Source organism: Schistocerca cancellata, chromosome 2 (genome assembly GCF_023864275.1).
Source record: "Schistocerca cancellata isolate TAMUIC-IGC-003103 chromosome 2, iqSchCanc2.1, whole genome shotgun sequence".
NCBI lineage: Eukaryota > Metazoa > Arthropoda > Insecta > Orthoptera > Acrididae > Schistocerca > Schistocerca cancellata.
The window spans coordinates 427,818,992-427,838,287 of NC_064627.1; the positions used below are offsets into that span (position 1 = coordinate 427,818,992).

Sequence of the window (19,296 nt, forward strand, 5' to 3'; positions counted from 1 at the left end):
TGAGTCTTAAAAATTTCTCATGATAAAGTACTGTTTATCCACAGGAAGTTGATATTGAAAAATGAAGTTGTTATCAAACGTACTTGATATTGGACATGTTAAAATATCTCAATAATTTGTCCTCAAACGGGAGTTAAGATGATTGAATTTCCTTGTGCATAGATCCATGGCCATAATAAGCATTTTGATTTTTTCAGTGTGTTTGTCACAAAACAAAATTTTGCCATCTTTGGCTGTTTAAAATTTTTAAAATAGATATTTATTAGTTTCATCATTCATTATGCACTGACTTTGTTATGATAACCCCACAAGGTTCCACCTTTTAACATGGAAAGTGGTAGACATTTTCAAGACTACAAGATTGAAGAACACACACAGCATTTGCAATATAGGAGTAATTTCTCAGAAGATTGTTTAAAATCCATCACAAAAATACCTCAATTTTCAGTATGGTGAACATGCTATCATTAAATGTATCTTATTCTGCTCGGGAGTATGCCACGCTGATCGTGATTCTGTTTTTAATCCAAACGTATCTTGATTGATTTAATCTTACAAAGAGACAGTGTGAACGTGGCCACATTGATTTGATTCTTACTGACATTGTATGTAGGGCACGACTAGGACTTTAACATATGTAAATAGGAAGATGGAACTTTCAACCATTCTTGAGAAAATTTGATTTGAAAATCATAGGTGTGCTTGTGCTGTATGCTTTGTAGGGCCTCTAGTGTTAAGGGATCCTCAGCCGAGCTAGTAAGTACTTAGTTTCATATGTGCGAGGTGTGTGCATCAATTCTCGCTGCCAGTAGTTTATTTTTCAGTTCCACGTAATTCTAACAACACATTTAATATGGGTTTGAGAAGTATCAGTATTTAGTCTTTCATTTACTTTTTTCATAATCTGTAACATGAAGAAAGGAGAAATGGTTTTTTTTCTTAAGGAGATTGGAAATCGAAAAATGGTACACTTAAACTTACAATCAAATCATTGTATCCATTTTATTTATATTACTGTATCTAATTTGTGGCAAGTATAATGTATAACCTATGCAGCACTGCACAAATCAGGTTGATACTGATCGTAGAAACATGGAAAACAATAATTATCATGACATACAGAATATGTAGGGATTGTTGAACTTTTGTATGTCCGTGGGTTTTTCAGTGTGTCTGTTGCAAAGCAAACTTAATTTAAATTCAGAAACAGTTCTCGGTCGTCACACAATTTCACAGCATACCACGTATATCGAAGCATAGCACCAAATATTGGTGCAGATAACTCACAAAATGTAGTAGCACCTGCAGCGAGATTCGGTCTAGATACGTCGCGCTTATGAATGTAAGCGCTTACTCATTTGGCTGCAAACTCATTGCCTATTAATGACCCTACGAACTATATAAGCAAGCTAAAATTTTCAAGCCCCTTTTTCCTCCCTGGTTGAAAGTTGTACTTCCTACTTACTCAAGTTAAAATCCTAGTTGTGCCCTATACTTCCTGTCAATACAAATCAAATCTGTGAGGGTAGGTTCATATGGCTCCCTTAATAGTGTAATCCAGGACTTACCCTTAGTCCTGGAACTATTGTATTTTATATAAGGAAGAAGACAGTAATAAACAGATTCTGTAATCTCTGCACAGTTTAATCAAGGTATTCCTTGAATAATGGGTGAATAATTACAATCTAAGGGGTGAACCTGTAGTGGTTGAGGCGTAAAGGACGGATGTTTTAAAAAAATAAAAAATTAAAAAAAAAAATTACTTGAGCTTAAAAAAAAATGTTTTTTACACCCAGAATTTAACTCCAATGATGTTGCCATGTTACAAAATTAATGCTGGAAAGCATAATCTCCCAGGTGAAGGCCACTCAAGCCGCTCTTAAAAGTTGGTGTCCACTCTCTTCATCATTGCTCTGTCAATTTGAACGACACACACGAATTCTGATCACACTTCAAACTTATGTGCATGTAACTGTAATGCACCAGATGACTGCAGCATGCTAACGAAACATGTCATGCTAATAAATATTAGTAAAAGGTAACTTTAGCAATAAAAATTATTTCGTAAATGTATAATACAGGTGTTGACCTATATATAGCTACGTTCAAATGTACTTCAACTGAACCTATGAGTTTAAATAAACGTATCTCACCCATGCATGTCAACTGAAAATGGCTTGTACATGATGCATCTTAAAGATAAAATATTATAGAATTCAAAATATCCACGGGTGTGCTGCCGGTCTATAGTGTCCAACGGGCTGCTGTTAGTGCTGTTGAACAGGTTGCAGCTCGACTTCCGCCAGAATCAGCCGAGGAAATACGTCGTGAAACTTGTCGTGCGTTGACGAAATCCAAGCCGATGAAGTCAAATATCAGCAGTAAAGAGAGGGCGGCCATTCGTGATCTGAGGGAGCACTCTGAAATTGTTGTCTTACCGGCTGACAAAGGCAATGCTACAGTTGTTGTCTCCCATAAGGACTACACTGATAAGATGCAGAGCCTGCTAAATGACGATTCCTACCGGAAGATCAGCGTTGACCCTACAAAGAAGGTGGAGAAAAAGACGAGGGCGCTTCTCAAGGACGCAGATTTACCGGAGGGTAACGCTAAGAAATTGTTACCCCAAGGTCCGGTACCGCCTAGACTATATGGACTCCCGAAGGTTCACAAAGAGGGGGTACCATTACGCCACATTGTCAGCAACATCAGGGCACCTACATATTTGTTGGCCAAATACCTGACGGGAATATTAAGTCCTTATGTGGGTAAATGCCCTCATCACATCCGTAATTCCGTGGATTTTGTTAAACGCCTTGATAGCTTCAGGTTGGATGAGTCAGATATCATGGTGAGTTTTGACGTCGTTTCCTTGTTTACGAGGGTACCCCTTCGAGAGTCACTAGAATTGATTAGTCAGAAGTTTGACGAGAAGACCACTGAACTTTTTAGGCATGTCTTGACTTCCACGTATTTTCTTTTTAATGGAGAATACTACGAACAAACGGAGGGAGTCGCCATGGGTAGCCCACTCTCACCGGTTGTAGCGAATTCGTACATGGAGAACTTCGAGGAGGAAGCCCTGTTGTCATCCGTATGGAAACCTACTTGCTTTTTCCGTTACGTGGATGACACGTTCGTCATCTGGCCACATGGTATGGATAAACTCCTTGACTTCCTTACACATCTGAACTCCATACACCCCAACATCAAATTCACTATGGAGGTTGAAACAGAGGGTAAATTACCTTTCCTTGACGTCTTGGTCAAGAGAAGGGCTGACGGCACCCTAGGTCATGGGGTGTATCGGAAGACAACACACACTGATCTGTATTTGCACGCAGACAGCTGCCACCACCCTTCACAGAGGAACGGGGTACTTAAAACTCTAGTACATAGGGCGCGCACTATCTCTGACGCAGAGAGTCTACCCCAGGAATTGGAACACCTGAGAACTGTATTTCGAAAAAATGGGTGCTCAGAGTGGCAGATTCAACGTGCCCTCCGCCCAACCATTGCAGCACAACCTTTTGAGATGGATGAAGTCACGAGGGAGGAGGTAGGCACTGCATTTATTCCATACACAGGTGCACTCTCGGGGAAAATCGCCCGCATTCTGAAGAAACACCAGGTCGGAACTGTGTTTTGTCCGCCAAATAAAACTCATGCAGTGGTGGGGAGCGCCAAAGATGACCTCGGTTTGAGGAAGGCCGGCGTGTACCAGATTCCGTGTGAATGTGGCAAGTCGTATATTGGTCAGACGATGCGTACTGTCGAGGATCGATGCCGTGAACACCAGAGGCACACTCGACTGATGTATCCGAGCAAGTCGGCGGTCGCTGAACATTGTTTGTCGGAAAATCATGCCATGGAGTATGACCGCACGAGGATTCTGGTACAGACGTCGATATACTGGGACAGCGTTGTTAGAGAGGCCATCGAAATTCGCACCAATGACGACCTCATAAACCGTGACTGTGGCTATAATCTTAGCAAGGCTTGGGAACCAGCGATTGGGTTAATCAAGAGTAAATCGAGCAAACGTATAGTTGTGACGACCACGGCGGACAGAGCCATCACACCGACGTCGTCTCAGACGCCGTCGCAATCTGTTCCACCCCGCGACCGTGGCGCGGGGCGCGGACGGCGGAGGGAGTGCGCCGCGGGCGGAGAGTATTTAAATCGACCGCCGCCGCGACCGAACCCAGTTCCCTCTGAGCAGCCATAGCGTAAGGATCTCTGTGCCGGCACGTTCACAGGAGCTCAGTCCGTCAGTTCACCTGATGATGGCGACGTGTATGATCGCCGAAATATTGTGCCCGTTGGACACTATAGACCGGCAGCACACCCGTGGATATTTTGATTATGAAATACGCCGGGAGAAACTCAAGAATCATATTATAGAATTGTTCATGTAATTGTAAATCTTGTGTGTGCACATCTAGCAAATATGTTTGTAAGATTTGTTTCTTAAATTTTAGTATCCTTAACCCTTTCATTGCTACAGACATGCTTGCTACAGGCCATGCCAAGTGTAGTGTCATTATGACCTGAGTAGACTACCTGCACCAGGACTCTCTCATCCATGGCCACTTCCTGCATGCTGTATTACCTGTACCATCCTTCTACATCTACATTCATACTCCGAAAGCCACCTGACGGTATGTGGCGGAGGGTACCTTGAGTACCTCTATTGGTTCTCCCTTCTATTCCAGTCTCGCATTGTTCGTGGAAAGAAGGATTGTCGGTATGCCTCTGTGTGGACTCTAATCTCTCTGATTTTATCCTCATGGTCTCTTCGCGAGATATACGTAGGAGGGAGCAATATACTGCTAGACTCCTCGGTGAAGGTATGTTCTCGAAACTTCAACAAAAGCCCGTACTGAGCCACTGAGCGTCTCTCATGCAGAGTCTTCCACTGGAATTTATCTATCATCTCCGTAACGCTTTCGCGATTACTAAATGATCCTGTAAGGAAGCGCGCTGCTCTCCGTTGGATCTTCTCTATCTCTTCTGTCAACCCCATCTGGTACAGATCCCACACTGGTGAGCAATATTCAAGCATTAGGCGAACAAATGTACTGTAACCTACTTCTTTTCTTTTCGGATTTCATTTCCTTAGGATTCTTCCAATGAATCTCAGTCTGGCATCTGCTTTACCAACAATCAACTTTATATGATCATTCCATTTTAAATCACTCCTAATGCGTACTCCCAGATAATTTATGGAATTAACTGTTTCCAGTTGCTGACCTGCTACATTGTAGCTAAATGATAAGGGATCTTCTTTCTATGTATTTGCAGCACATTACACTTCTCTACATTGAGATTCAATTGCCATTCCCTGCACCATGCGTCAATTCGCTGCAGATCCTTCTGCATTTCAGTACAATTTTCCATTGTTACAACCTCTCGATATATCACAGCATCATCCGCAAAATGCGTCAGTGAACTTCCGATGTCATCCACGAGGTCATTTATGTATACTGTGAATAGCAACGGTCCTAAGACACTCCCCTGTGGCACACCTTAAATCACTCTTACTTCGGAAGACTTCTCTCCATTGAGAATGATATGCTGCGTTCTGTTATCTGGGAACTCTTCTATCCAATCACACAATTGGTCTGATAGCCCAAATGCTCTTACTTTGTTCATTAAACAACTGTGGGGAACTGTATTGAACGCCTTGCGGAAGTCAGGAAACACAGCATCTACTTGGGAACCCGTGTCTATGGCCCTCTGAGTCTCGTGGCTGAATAGCGCGAGCTGGGTTTCACATGATCGTCCTTTTCAAAACCCATGCTGATTCCTACAGAGTAGATTTCTCGTCTCCAGAAAAGTCATTATACTCGAACATAATACATGTTCCAAAATTCTACAACTGATGGATATTAGAGATATAGGTCTATAGTTCTGCACATCTGTTCGACGTCCCTTCTTGAAAACGGGGAAGACCTGTGCCCTTTCCCAATCCTTTGGAACGCTACGCTCTTCTAGAGACCTACGGTATACCGCTGCAAGAAGGGGGGCAAGTTCCTTTGCGTACTCTGTGTAAATTCGAACTGGTATCCCATCAGGTCCAGCGGCCTTTCCTCTTTTGAGCGATTTTAATTGTTTCTCTATCCCTCTGTCATCTATTTCGATATCTACCATTTTGTCATCTGTTCGACAATCTAGAGAAGGAACTACAGTGCAGTCTTCTTCTGTGAAACAGCTTTGGAAAAAAAGACATTTAGTATTTCGGCCTTTAGTCTGTCATCCTCTGTTTCAGTACCATTTTGGTCACAGAGTGTCTGGACATTTTGTTTTGATCCACCTACCGCTTTGACATAAGACCAAAATTTCTTAGGATTTTCTGCCAAGTCAGTACATAGAACTTTACTTTCGAATTCATTGAACGCCTCTCGCATAGTGCTCCTCACACTACATTTCGCTTCGCGTAATTTTTGTTTGTCTGCAAGGCTCTGGCTATGTTTATGTTTGCTGTGAAGTTCCCTTTGCTTCCATAGCAGTTTTCTAACTCTGTTGTTGTACCACGATGGCTCTTTTCCATCTCTTACGATCTTGCTTGGCACATACTCATCCAACGCGTATTGTACGATGGTTTTGAACTTTGTCCACTGATCCTCATCACTATCTGTACTTGAGACAAAACTTTTGTGTTGAGCGATCAGGTACTCTGAAATCTGCTTTTTGTCACTTTTGTTAAACTGAAATATCTTCCTACTTTTTTTAATATTTTTATTTACGGCTGAAATCATCGATGCAGTAACCGCTTTATGAGTGCTGTTTCCCTGTTCTGCGTTAACTGTTTCAGATAGTCCGGGTCTGTTGGTCACCAGAAGGTCTAATATGTTATCGCCACGAGTCGGTTCTCTGTTTAACTGCTCAAGGTAGTTTTCAGATAAAGCACTTTAAAAAATTTCACTGGATTCGTTGACCGTGCCACCACTTATGAACGTTTGAGTCTCCCAGTCTGTATCTGGCAAATTAAAATCTGCACCCAGAACTATAACATGGTGGGGAAATCTACTCGAAATATTTTCCAAATTATCCTTCAGGTGCTCAGCCACAACAGCTACTGAGCCAGGGGGCCTATAGAGACATCCAATTACCATGTCTGAGCCTGCTTTAACCATGACCTTCACCCAAATTATTTCATATTTTTGATCTCTGTCAATTTCCTTCAATACTGTTGCACTTCTGGTGCTGTGCTGAATGTTTTCTAGGTAGTTTGCAAGCCTAACACTGTAGAATCCATGTACCCACACTCCCAGTTTGTCTGTGCTCCAAGTGCATGCTAGCACAATAATTCAAGTCACAGACTCTTCACAAGGGAAATGAATTGCTTGCGGGTAAACACTTCTGATGCATCTGAATACATTCCAAGTACATAAATAAAGTTATTTGTTCTCTAGAAAACTTCAAGGCTGGAAATCAATGTTTCCAATTATGAAATCTTTCCTTTATGTCAAAAAAATTTGATCAAGTTGTAGAGAAATGGATCTGTAGACCTTTTTATTAACTGATGCTGTGTATTTACTTTGTGCATGGAATAGATATTGCTGCATATAAAAAGATCGGTCTGTCTGTTGCCAGCACACTATTTCATCTGGAGAGACACTTCAAGCTCGAAACCTTTTAGCTTTTGAATTCTTTCTGCAATGTGCAGTATTCATTTTCAGTCTTTTTATATGCCCGTTGACAACTTTCCCGGACAAAAATCGTGACACCTGAATATTGTAGTCTATATTATGTAACATGTCTGTGTGTGTGTGGCTGCCGGAAGTTTCATTGTTGTGTCTATTAGTTATTGTCCAGTGCTGTGTTGAATAGAACGTTGTGTCGCTCAGTTTGCGAATTTCGAGATGGAGTAACACATCTGCGTTAAATTTTGCATTAAACTCGAGAAAACTACAGAAACACACCAAATAATGCAGGAAGCCTACAGTGATGAGTGCTTAAACTGTACTCAGTGCTACAAATATGATTCACACGGTTTAAAAATGGCTAGGCAGAAGTTAAAAATTACCCTCGTTCAGGATGCCAGATACGTAGAATTTTTGTTATGCTGGTGCAATGGGTGCTGTGTAATTACATCGTGAACAATATAGATGTAGCAACATCTGAAACAGAAAGTGTGTTTCTTGCCAGCATGCTTCATCATTTGGAGGGACGCTCCAAAGTGATGAAACTTAATTGTTTGAATACTTTTCTAAATAGTCAGTATGTATTCCCAGTCCTTATGTGTTCATACGAGTATCATAGCCAGAAAATCAGAGTAAGTGAATATAATTGTTCGACACAGTGGAATAATTTCATCACATTGTAAAATGACGAATAAGCATAGGTTTTGTTTAACTGGCAGAATGAATTCTTCTTATATATGTTGTGTATAGAATAGATATTGTAGCATTTGAAACACCACATCTGTTTGTCGCCAGCATATTCGATCTTCTGGAGCATCATTTCGGACTCAGAAAGTTAAAATATTTAAATACTTGTTTAAATACACAGTATCTATTTTCAATAATGATTTATATTCCTAGGTACATTTCACAGTAAAAAAATCATAATATTCAAATTTAATATTATATGTTCAGTGGTAATAATTGTAGTGCATTGTAAGTAGATGTATATTTGAGTTTTTTTCCCAGCAGAGTGTATGCTGTGAAAGTACATTTTGTACAGAATATATATTTTAGCATTGGAAACACCACGTCTGTTCACTTGCCAGCAACCAGCAAACTACTTCATCTGTAGGAACTGTTAAAATACTTTTCGTGCTCATTGTATTTCATCCTTTTTTGGACAGTCACTGAGACAGTTAAAATAGCTTTTCATATTGTCTTTTTCTACATTTTTGTATTTTTTAAATAATTTATTGAGAAATGTCAAATATGAGATCTGTTCAAAAAATTCCAGAACAGTTGTAATTTCACACCAATGGTGTGTTGGAGCAAAACGCAGTTGGCATCCCTGCACACATCTGTGTTTAATGCGTTACTCCTGGAAGTTCATCATGTGTCTGTTAGTTATTGTTCAGTGCTGTATTGAACAGAATGTTGTCGCACAGTTTGTGAATTCCGAGGTGGTAGGTTTAGAGGAGCAACGGGTCTGTATTAAATTCTGCGTGAAACTCGAGAAAAGTTCACAGACACACACCAAATGATGCAGGAAGCCTTCATTGATCAGTGCTTAAACCATACTCTGTGCTATGAATGATTCTCATGGTTTAAAAATGGCCAGACAGAAGTTAAAGATGTCCCTTGTTCAGGACACCATTAGATGTCTATTGACAATTAGTCCAGTGAAACTGTCAGAAAAAAAGCCTGTACCTTGCAAAAGGTGGGGTAGAAGATTTTATTTTTTTAACTCGTTCATATTGTTGGAAAGGTTAGAAAACCAAGTTTTGCCAACAAAATTTCTCTTGGGAAAACTTTCTGCATTTAAAAAACTTCAAAAATTTCGGACTTTTTTCAGTTTTTTCAAAATATCTCGGTTTCATTTGCTCCTATCGCTTTGATGTCTATTTTCTTTTTTAAAGAGCACAAAATTCTCTGCAAATTTGATTCTTACCATTTTTTCTGCTCCCAGTATCTAAGGCACTATAGCGTGTCAAAAAATCGAAATTTTTCAAATTTCGAGCAAAGAGTAGTTGGTGACAATTTCCGTGATGTAAAGTTCCATAGAAAAGATAAAGTTGTGACTCTCCTTTCTGCGTTCAGTTCTGTAAAAGGTGGGAGCACTAAAATTACTCCTGTTGATCCTTTAACACTTTTGGTCCTGAGCCATTCCGCGCGGGTGTCTACCATAAAGACTGGCTGATTTTAACGTATTTTAAACTACTACAACTCATGAAAGGTTTCAGTTATAGCAATAAAATTACTCTTATTGAAAAACCTAGACTTTCTTGTTTAAAACCATATATAATACCTTTCTCTTGGATTAATACATACTTTTGACAAGCGTTATTATTATAACATTGTTTTTGAAAAAAGGAAAAATTGGTCAAAGTTATATTCACTGTATTTTCTAGAAGGAAATTTTTTTTTATTTTACACAAAAATTGTAATTATGATGGATACAGTATGTCTTATCTACAGTAACCTCCTGTAACTATTTTAGGATGCAATTTTGGTCTTTGTGTGGTAAATTTTGAAGCACGGCATTTTGCACAATGCCACTTTACATTCACTACACTGGTAGCTTGTGTCTTTTCGCCACACTTTGCCAGAAACTTCCTTATTTCCATAAGTGTAACTCCTTTCCACTTTGATAATGAGCAGGTTGGTGAAAGGGAATTTGTACTTCGCAATTTCCTGATGCATTGTTGAGCATACAGTTTAGTTTGTTCCTTTATGTGTTTCATCAAACTGTCTGTCAGGAAATATGAAAAAAATTCTAAAGGTGCACTGTTCTGGTCTAAACTGACAACATTGCATATTCCAAATTGTCCTGAGAATAGATCAATATCTGGTGCACGATCAGTAGTCGTCCAACCTTCCTCAGAATCGGTGCGGCGCGCACGTCTCGCCTTCCCCCTTGCCGTTAGTCTCACTCGTTCTTCAGGCATAATATCGACGGGATTACTTGCTGTTGAAGTGCTTGGACTCCTGCTCTCCTCTTCTGAGTCATATCAGAAGAGTAATATTTGCAAATAAAATCATAATTAAGTACTGAGAGTTTTTTCAGTGAAAATCTGAGCAAAAATTATAGATGTTTTGTTGTCAGAATTCTTTACCTGAACTGCCAGAAACTTCTTCTTGAACATAGTCCACATCATCATCAGAGTCATCTACAATATCTTCCTCTGACAAATCAATGTCAATTTCTTCTAAATCACGATATAACTCGCGAGCAATTTCTTCGTCTGTCAAGCCACGCTTTGCCATGTCGACGCTACTGAGACCGCGCGGGAAAAAATCGCTGCTGACAAAAGCCGACAAATAAAAAGGGAAGCACACCCACAGCATACCCGCACTATCTAGTGACCAATACTCGAACTTCAGTCCATGCAGCTCCTCCCAGACAAGCGGAGCCTTAAGAACACACAAAGGAAGGAAGGGGAAGAACGAGAACACACGCCCGTAAAATTACGGGCGCCGGACTTTCGAGCAGGTCGCGCATGCCCGTATTTTTACAGGCGTCGGTGCGTAAGTGTTAACTCTTTTCCAAAGGATTTGTTTAATGAAACAAAGTGAAGAAGAGTTAAAAGCCTTTCTGAAATATGAACTTGCTCCTTATCCAATGACCATATTCTCAGAAAAAGGCATGCGAAAAGGAACGAAATCTTCATTCTACAATGCCTTCGTTCCAGTGGAAGATGTGAAGTCAGGTGGACCGGGTAAATTTTTTACATTGATGGAGGGTACCTTATCCATAAAGTGACTTGGACTCAAAATGTTTGCTTCAAGTCAATAGCCCAAAGCTATGTTTCTTACCTGCAACGTCATTTTGGATCTCAATTTGCTATTGTATTTGATGGGTATCCATGTGAGGGAGACAAATGTAGCACAAAGAGTGCTGAGAGGATTCGTAGGTCCAAACAACATTCTTCGGTTGATGTTGTGGTTGAATCAGAGATGGTGAACCAAGTCCCTCAGGACAAGTTCTTGTACAACGAACGAAACAAGATGTGTTTGATCACACTTCTTAAAATGGAATTTTTGGAGTGTAGCATTGAAGTGCACCAGGCACAAGAAGACGCTGACATTATAATTGTAACATGTGCCATTTCAAGAACCAAAGATTTTGGAAGTGTTGTCATTGTAGGAGATGATATTGACCTGCTTGTACTCATGACCGGTTTGAGGCAAGGCATTGAAAACTTATTTTTCTTAAAGCCAGGAAGAGGAAATGGCAGAAGACAAGTGGTTTTCCACTGCATCTTACAAGTTTGACAGTGAATATATTCTGTTCACTCACACCTTTAGTGGATGTGATACAACATCTGCTTTTTTTGGTCAAGGAAAAATTAAGTGCTGCAATATTGTTGCGAAAAATGAACACCTAACCTTAGTGCTTTGCACGTTCAATAAACCACATGCTACCCATGAAGAAATAATAACTGCAGGAGAACAGGTTCTATCGCATTGTATAGTGGAGGTGTCAGCAGTTCCCACACACTAGACCATTTGCGGTACCAGCTATTCGCCAAGTCTGCCACAAAAAGCAAACTGAATCTTGCATGGTTGCCACCTACGCAAGATGCTGCACAACATCATTCGTTGCGGACTTACCAACAAGTCCAAAGTTAGATGGGAAACTGGGAACCTCCTGAGAAATGGGGCTGGAATCACAGTGACCACGGTCCAATACCCGTTATAATGAGCCAAGATCCAGCACCTGAAGCACTTCTTCACATTGTTTCATGCTCATGCAAGCTGAACTGTGGCGGAGCGTGTTCCTGCAGAAAAGTGGGCTTGAAATGTTCTTCAATTTGCAAGAAATGTATTGGGGTCAACTGTGAAAACGTGCCAAAATTTTTATATGTAGACAGTGAAGAAGATGTTATGGAGGATGTTGAGGAAACCGCTGACAAAACCAACGAACTTGCTGAGGATGACTCACTGATTAAAGAAGAGGTCAATCTGGTATCAACTCTATGTACAGACCCTGAATCCGTAACTCAAGGTATTTCTGGTGACACTGAGGAACCTGGCCCATCAAAACGTTGGAAGTGATGCTCATATCTGTCTCAATCTGTCTCAAGTGCAACATTACAAGCATTACACACCCAGAACTGTCAATATTTTTTAGTAACTGACAATGCATTTTAATTGTAATAAAGCTACTTATTTTTAATGTCATCTGTGTGACTTTTATACACAAGAATAATTACCTACCTAATTAGGGTGCCTATTGCAGCTGATAATAGTTCAGTTTCCTGAGACAATTAATTGTGTGTGTGTGTGTGTGTGTGTGTGTGTGTGTGTCTTAATGATGTATTTTTATATTTATAGTTTTACAAATACCAGGGCTGAGGTGGCCCATAGTGAACTTCAGGTAGTGATGTAAGAATCACAATAGTTGGATGCCCAGCAATCCTCGTGTTGCATACAGAGAAATTGAATACCTGAAAGTGAGGTGGTAAATTCCAACTTATAACATGATGTGTAATGTATTTATACTACACAAACAGAAACTGAAAAAATAGTGTTCAAAAATAAGGTATCGTGCCACTATGCTCAAAATTTGAAAAATTGGTATTTTTTGAGGCACTGTAGCGCCTTAGATATTGGGAGTAGAAAAAAATGGGGAGAATCAAATTTGTAGAGAATTTTGTGCTCTTTAAAATAGGACATACCGTATTTACCCGAATCTAAGCCGCACTCGAATCTAAGCCGCACCTGAAAAATGAGACTCGAAACAAAGGAAAAAAAGATTTCCCGAATCTAAGCCGCACCTGAAATTTGAGACTCGAAATTCAAGGGGAGAGAAAAGTTTTAGGCCGCACCTCCAAATCGAAACAAAGTTGGTCCATTGTAATATGAGACACAATTTAGGTTGAATGAATGACGATACAGCTACAGTAGTTTGGTTCGAGTCGTAAGCTTTACCAGGTAGCCATTGCTATGCCGTCAGGCGCTCCGTCCGTATTTATACGGGTACCCTTCCTTTTTCACGTGCTTCGTCTGGTTTGAATCGATTGCTTATTTTGTTTGATCTGATAAGTGCCGTTTTCTCTGTTATGTGTGTTTACGTCACTCTAAGCTGAAAATACGTCACTGTACTGTGTCATGCATTGTTTGTCGCATTCTAATAGTGCGTGTTTACGGCCTGTCGCCGTTCGCGGCATGGCTTGCTTTTGTGCGCGCTACCGCCGCTTACAACTAAAAAGAGGCGAATCGTCTCATTAGCGAAGCAATGTCAAGAGACTGCTATTTGTTGTTACTTACACTGCTGCTTTCTTTGAGAATGATCAACAAGAACCAAATAATAGGCTGCGTATGATAGAACATGTTCTGAACGAGAGTTAGGCGAAAATTTTTCTCCATTTGAAAATCTTTGCGGCCGCTTCTTTAGTACATCAAATTCTGCACAGAAATTAGAGTCATCTTAGATTTAAAAATCTAGTCAGTTGGCGTGGTTCATTTCTGACTGTATCACTATTAGGCTAAGAATAATACGAATATAAACATGACACGATAAGTGTATTCTTCCGCGTTTGCTGTTGTCTCACTCTAGTTTCGTAGTTTATTAGGCAGACAGGATTTAAATGAGATAGCAACAAACACGGAAGAACACATGGCAAAATGTTTATATTCGTATTATTCTTATTGTGAATGGTGAAGAGAATACTGCTTGTGATTCACATTTCATCAGGTTACTATTAGCAACCATCTCTTCTCACTGGTAGGAAAAAATTCAGAACGTAGAGTTGGCCATATTGAAAAACATCCCAAACAGTCTTGCCAGTCGGATTTTCGTAGTACATTGAAATTCTAATACATTCGAAGATGAACAATACGGAATTTGTATTTACTTCGTTGGATAATGTATGAAAATGCAGTGGTCGAAACTCGGGGCGGAGAAAAAAAAGCTCATCTTCCACCTTTTTTTTAAATTTATTTACTGACGCAGAGGTTTTGGCGCCAGTATTTATCTTTGTGCCTACAAAGCATGTCTGTGTAGCGCTACATATATTCGACGGCAGAAGTTAGTTGTGGCGGCACCTACCAACATATTTCAGAACTTCGGCTTGCTTTGCACTCGATTCTAAGCTGCAGGCGGTTTTTTGGATTACAAAAACCGGAAAAAAAGTGCGGCTTAGATTCGAGTAAATACGGTAGATGTTAAAGCGATAGGAGCGACTGAAACTGAGATATTTAAAAAAAACTGAAAAAAGTCCGGAATTTTCGAAGTTTTTTGACTGCAGAAAGTTTTCCCAAGCGAAATTTTGTTGGCAAAACTTGGTTTTCTAATCTTTCCAACCATATGAACGAGTTGAGAAAATAAACTCTTCTACCTCACCTTTTGCAAGGTGTATCTGCTATTTGACTGGACTAAATGCTCGTATCAAGAATGTCAATGAAGTTGTGCTTGTCAAGGTCTGTTCAAAAAATTCCAGAACATTCACAATTTCACACCAATGTCATGTTGGATCATGTCATGAAATCCTGACACAGCATCTTGTAATGCATCTCATTGCCACCACGTTTGTCCCACTGCTCATTAGTCAAGACCAGAAAGACATTTGTCTTGCGGTATGTGAAGAGGTTGTGGATCACGCAAACGAGAATGAGATGCACCTTAAGAGAATCATAATTGTTGATGAGAAGTGAGGCTACAGTTATGATATTGATGCAAAGGATACAGTCTTCATTATGGGTCGAGAGAGATAGTTTCTCTAAGAACAAAAACAGCTGATCAGGACAAGTCAAACGTCAAAATCATGCTGATGATTTTCTTGGACTTCGAAGGATTAGTTTATCATAAATTCGTACCACAGGGAGAAACTTAATCGATGGTACTATCAGGACATTTACAAAATTCATCTTTTGATTTGGGTTATATTACTAAGTAAGTTGTACACTAATGAGTAGACAAAGTAAAAATACTATGTTGAAGACACAGTTCTTCTGGTGGTATAAATTACAGAATATTTTGCTGGGGCAATTGCTGGTGGTGTCATTGGGCATTGCACTGACTGTATGATACTCAGTTATTATTTTATTTCATTTATATAATACTATGGGACTATGCAAGTCAAAGGTACTTGGAACTATTTGGTACATAGTTTGCAGAATGCTGCTTTGAAAATTTATAAACAAAGAATTAAGGAATTAATGAGCCACAGAAAAATAGAGACTACAAATAAATGACATATTGCTGGGAAAAGTTTTCAACTATTATGAGAAACTGTGCAGAGTAGAAGTGGTGTGTCACAAGGAAACCTTTTAACTTGGATTTGAATACTTGAGGTTTGTATTGTTGTCAATAAATCTCATGATGGAGTATACGTACAGTGACAGTAGAATTAGAATTCCAGGACTCTGTAACAACAGCCTGTATAAAGTTCATGAACCGATGCTGCTGGTCAGCCTGACCATCTGTTGCCTCAAAATATAGTACCACATACGATAATGGAGTGAAAGTAAACAGGCTTTTGCAGCTCGGTGTCAATGACAGCTGAGATATTATGGTGAAAAGTCCACAGCTCATGGTCTAGTGGCTAGCGTTGCTGCCTCTGGATCACGGTGTCCCGGGTTCAATTCCCAGCCGGATTGGGGGTTTTCTCTGCCTGGCAACTGGGTGTTTGAGTTGTCCTCATTATTTCATCCTCATCATCATCATTCGTGACAGTAGCTAAGATTGGACTGTGTAAAATTGGGGCTCTGTACGAGTGCTGATGACTGCGCAGTTGAGTGCCCCACAAACTGAATATCACCACCACCACCATCACCTTTTGGTGAAAATAGCAGCATTCAGTTTCAGCACAAGATCATGAACATAATACTTCAAAGAAAGCGTATCATGTACCCACAGTCATAGGAATTTAAAATTGTCAATTTAAATGATTATTTGACCACCTTCAGCAAAAAAAAAGAAAAGAAAAGAAAAAAAAAATATTTTTACAAGAGTTCCATTTCAGTTACAGTTAAGTATTAACCTAATCTCAGAAAGGAACTTACTGATCTTACTGACTACACATTAGCTACATCATTTATATTACATTCCATGTCTTTCATGGTAACACTCTTTGTCAGCTGCAAAGAGAAGAATTTTTTTCACTGATGTATCTGCAGTTTGTTTCCTATCACTGCACCATCATAATGATTGGGTTCTGAAACACTGCTACAAAATGAGTTAGTAAAATGTACAGCGAAACTTATCGCAATACACACAAACCATAACACCCAGGTCAGGTTAAACACCAAAATGTATCAGTCTTAGCTGAGATTAAGTCCTGTACACAGTATAGTCACTTCCAAGAAATAGACTGTCAGGAGCCAAGTCAGTTACCAAAGTCACTTACAACGTAGTAACATCGACTGTAGTTCGTAGCCACTCCTCAGTAGACCCTCCTCTCCATCACTCTGAAGCTGAAAGTTCACAAAAGAATGGGATGGTGGTGTTCAAAAATGTACACAACACCAATAGTTGAGTTGATACTAAAACACACTTTACTTCTTACATAATCCAACTATTAACTATGATGAAAAGTTTTTACACTACAAAACATAGTTAGCATAAGTTCACAGGCCAGCACTCAAAATAGTAGTGGCAAGTAATTTGTTCTATTGTGGCACAAGATTGCCACTTCACTTTTATCCAAAAATAAGGCAGTTCAACTTCAGCACAGTTTCCAGCAATTTGTTAAATTTCATAACATCAGTTACTGATTACGACAGTAATTCTCTCTGCTTAAAATTACGTTTCACACTCTTGGTAATTATAACAAGTTCAGTTCAAACCTTCTTTAATTAAGTTGCAGGAATCAGTCATAAGTAACTGAACATTAAAGTTCTTGAGTTTCGCAGTGAACAGCTTGTGCATTCTCACTTGAAGAATACATACAGTGGAAACATAAGTCAATATAGTAAACAATAGTGCATCTGACACGGATGTTAACTATTTGCTTTCAAACTGCAAAGTAAACTAATATGTTTTCCACCATGCTTCATTTATAAGTTTACAGTAATTAAAATCAAAATTATCCATTTTTGTTTGTTTGATTTTTCACAAATTACAGCTAAAGTTCTACCTTTCTGAGTACCGTATTTATTCGAATCTAAGCCGCACATTTTTTCCGGTTTTTGTAATCCAAAAAACTGCCTGCGGCTTGGACTCGAGTGCAAAGTAAGTGCAAGTTCTGAAAAATGTTGGTAGGTGCCGCCACAACTAACTTCTGCCGTCGAATATATGTAGCGCTACACCGGCATGCTTTGCAGGCACAAAGATAAATACTGGCGCCAAAACCTCTGCGTCAGTAAATAAATTAAAAAAAAAAAGGTGGAAGAGGAGCTTTTTTTCTCAGCCCCGAGTTTCGACCACTGCATTTTCATACATTATCCAACGAAGTAAATAAAAATTCCGTATTGTTCATCTTCCAATGTAGCAGAATTTCAATGTACTACGAAAATCCGACTGGCAAGACTGTTTGGGATGTTTGTCAATACAGCCTACGCTATGTTCTGAATTTTTTCCTACCTGTGACAAGAGATGGTTGCTAATAAGAACTTCTATGAATTGTGAATCACATGCAGTATTCTCTTCACCATAAGAATAATACGAATATAAACATTTTGCCATGTATTTTTTCGTGTTTGCTGCTAACTCATTTAAATCCTGTCTGCATAATAAAATACGAAACTAGAGTGAGACAACAGCAAATGCGGAAGAATACACATATCGTGTCATGTTTATATTCGTATTATTCTTATGCCTAATAGTGATACAGTCAGAAATCAAGTACGGCAATTGACTAGATTTTTAAATCTAAGATGACTCTAATTTCTGTGCAGAGTTTAATGTACTAAAGAGGCGTCTGCAAAGATTTTCAAACGGAGAAAAATTTTCGCTAAACTCTCGTTCAGAACATCTTCTTATACGCAGTCTATTATTTGGTTTTTGTTGATCAGTATCAAAGAAAGTAGCAGTGTAAGTAACAACAAATAGCAGTCTCTTGCCATTGTTTCGCTAATGAAGACGATTCCTCTCTCTTTTTTTTTTATTTTTAAATTGTAAGAGGCGGTAGCGCGCACAAAAGCAAGCCATGCCGCGAGCGGCGACAGGCTGTAAGCACGCACTATCAGAATGCGACAAACAATGCACGACACAGTACACTAATGCATTTTCAGCTTAGAGTGACGTAAACACCTATAACAAAGAAAACGGCACTTATGAGATCAAAGATAAATAAGCAATCGATTCAAATCAGACAAAGCACGTGAAAAAGGAAGGGTACCCGTATAAATACGGACGGAGCACCTGACGTATAGCAATGGCTACCTGGTAAAGCTTAAGTGCTAAGCTTACGACTCGAACCAAACTACTGTAGCTGTATCGTCATTCATTCGACCTAAATTGTGTCTCATATTAAAGAGGACCAACTTTGTTTCGATTTGAAGGCGCGGCCTAAAACTTTTCCCTCCCCTTGAATTTCGAGTCTCAAATTTCAGGTGCGGCTTAGATTCGGGAAATTTTTTTTTCCTGGACTTCGAGTCACATTTTTCAGGTGCGGCTTAGATTCAAGTGCGGCTTAGATTCGAGTAAATACGGTATTTGGATAGTGGATGGAAATTCATTTAAACATGAACTTCTTGAAACAGTAATAGCTTACATGGATTT

The 19,296-nt window shown here is 39.5% G+C and overlaps 1 protein-coding gene across 6 annotated transcripts in view; it reads left to right on the plus strand.

The window, feature by feature from the left end:
* Nucleotides 1–19,296, plus strand: part of LOC126161894 (gamma-tubulin complex component 3-like) — a 310,528-nt gene that overhangs the window by 99,366 nt on the left and 191,866 nt on the right. The gene's annotated exons all lie outside the window — the stretch shown is intronic.